The sequence below is a fragment of the Sinocyclocheilus grahami genome, unplaced genomic scaffold, assembly GCF_001515645.1.
Source record: "Sinocyclocheilus grahami isolate Dianchi unplaced genomic scaffold, SAMN03320097.WGS_v1.1 scaffold129.1, whole genome shotgun sequence".
Taxonomy (NCBI): domain Eukaryota; kingdom Metazoa; phylum Chordata; class Actinopteri; order Cypriniformes; family Cyprinidae; genus Sinocyclocheilus; species Sinocyclocheilus grahami.
The window spans coordinates 439,138-441,637 of NW_015505308.1; the positions used below are offsets into that span (position 1 = coordinate 439,138).

The window sequence follows — 2,500 nt, forward strand, 5'->3', positions numbered from 1 at the left end:
TTAAATATATAATATATATATAACTTTAATTATGTAAAAAAACGATTTTCATTACTGTAATATAATAATATATATTTAAAATGTAAATTGTGAAATAATTAAGCATCATGGAAGTAATTTATGTAAAAAAAAAATCCATTCTCATTACTGTAACACAATATATATTTAAAAATTTAGTTGTAAAGTAATTATGGATTATGGTAGTAATGTATATAAAAAAAACTAATTTTCATTACAGTAAAACAATATATATTTAAAATTTTAATTGTGAAATAGTTATGCATCATGGTAGTAATTTATGTAATTTAATATCTTAATTCAATAACTGATTTATGTTCATTTAAAAAAAAAAAAAAATTTTTATACTATACTACTTAAATAATAATCTAGAGAGAAGCATCACTAAGAATAATGGGAATTACACAGAAAACTAATTTTAACAGTACTAATAATTGTTTAATTGAAATGTCACAGGCTTCATTGTCATTAAGCAAAATATAATTTATTGCATTATGATTTTGTGAGATTCGCCCCAATATTTCTTCTGATAAACTTTCTAATACCACTCTATATACAGTTATGTATGGAACATCATAATTGCTACATAATACAGAGCCCCGCCCACAGTAGGCGGAGTCTTTGGCTGTGTTTGAGCGTGGGGGCGTGGCCTCAGAAGATGGACGGGACAGGGGAGCGGGAGGGCGAGCTGTAGGGCGAGGTCACTGGAGAGAGACGCAGAGAGCCGGCTATGCTGTCAAAGCCTTCAGACGTGAGAGAGAGCGCAGCATGAAGAGCACAAACACACAAGACAAACATTAGACGGGTGTGAGACATGAGAGACGTGCACACCTTTTGAAGGCTGAACACGGTTTGTGTGTAAATCATGCGCTCAGTGATTGTGAGAAACTCAACTGTGTGTTACTATGATAACGACTGTCTCAGAAGAGTACAACACAGACCAATTATGATGATGATGATGAACACAAATATTTCAACAAAAGCCAGTCTGGATGGAAATGCCAACTAGAACTGTACAAAACTCGCAAAAATCCCACAAATCGTCTCATTTCTGCATGTCTTTTATGGATAGTGTTTGACCAATGACGAGCAAACAGTGTACAGTATCCTGTACCGTACATGCAATGCAAGAATGTCGTTTACACATCATGGAACAATGATCAATGCAAGTAAATGATATTGATTAGTACGTACAGTATCATGTATATCAGAATGTAATATGCGGTAACGGTACATTATGATGGAAGATGGTTAGTCAGAGCTGTTGTCCTGATGCTTAAAATATAATATTGTAATATAAACATATATATTGTACATTATTAATAATTGTTAAATATATTTAGAATTACATTATAAATTATAATAATATAATTATATTAAAGATTTTTATTTAAAAATATTTTAAAAGGATAAAATATTTTGTGTGTGCATGTAATTATAAAATAATAATATCTATAAATATATTATGTAATAAAATATCTTATTACATTATAAATTATAATAATATAATTATAGGAAAGATATTTATTTAAAAAAATATTTAAAAAAGAAAATATTTTTTGTTTATGTAATTATATTATATATATATATATATATTATATAATAATATATCTTATTAATAGTATATATTTATTTATATACACAAATATTTATTTTAATTGATATTTAGATGTATATAAATAAACTTATGATAATATCATTTAGCACAATATATATGTTAAAAATTTGTATTAGTATATTATAATTATATTATAATAATTATATTAAAGATGTTTATTTAGAAAAAGTATATTTATTTACATATACATCTAAATATTTACGTTAGAAAATATATGAAAATAAAATATAATTTTTTTTACAATAAAATAAAAATTGTCCCTAACATATCAAAGCTGTTGTCCTGATGCTTGAGATAAAAATCTCAAAGAAGATAAACAAATAAACAATTCAATTGTGTATGTGTGTGTTAATATATATATATATATATATATATATATATATATTTAAATTGTGAAATAATTATGCATATAAATTGTAAAGTAATTATGCATCATAGTAGTCATTTATGTAAAACAATCTACATTTAATTACTATAGTAAAATATATATTTAATGTTTACATTTTAATTACGCATCACAGTAGTAATGTAATACAAAAAATCTACATTTAATTACTGTAATACAATATATATTTAAAATGTAAATTGTGAAAATTATGAATTATGGTAGTAATTTATGTAAAAAAAAATTCTGATTACTGTAAAACAGTATATATTTACAATTTAAACTGTAAAGTAATTATGCATTATGGCTGTAATTTATGTAAAAAAATCTCATTATTGTAATAAACATTTAAAATTTAAATTGTGAAATAATTATGTATCATAGTAGTAATTTGTAAAAAAAAAAAAAAGTCATGATTGTAATACAATATATATTTAAAATTTAAATTGTAAAGTAATTATACATCATGGTAGTAATTT

The 2,500-nt window shown here is 24.0% G+C and overlaps 1 protein-coding gene across 1 annotated transcript in view; it reads right to left on the reverse strand.

Annotated features, from left to right (window-relative positions):
- The window catches only part of LOC107590518 (potassium voltage-gated channel subfamily C member 2), a 55,878-nt gene that overhangs the window by 4,390 nt on the left and 48,988 nt on the right, over nucleotides 1-2,500 (reverse strand). The gene's annotated exons all lie outside the window — the stretch shown is intronic.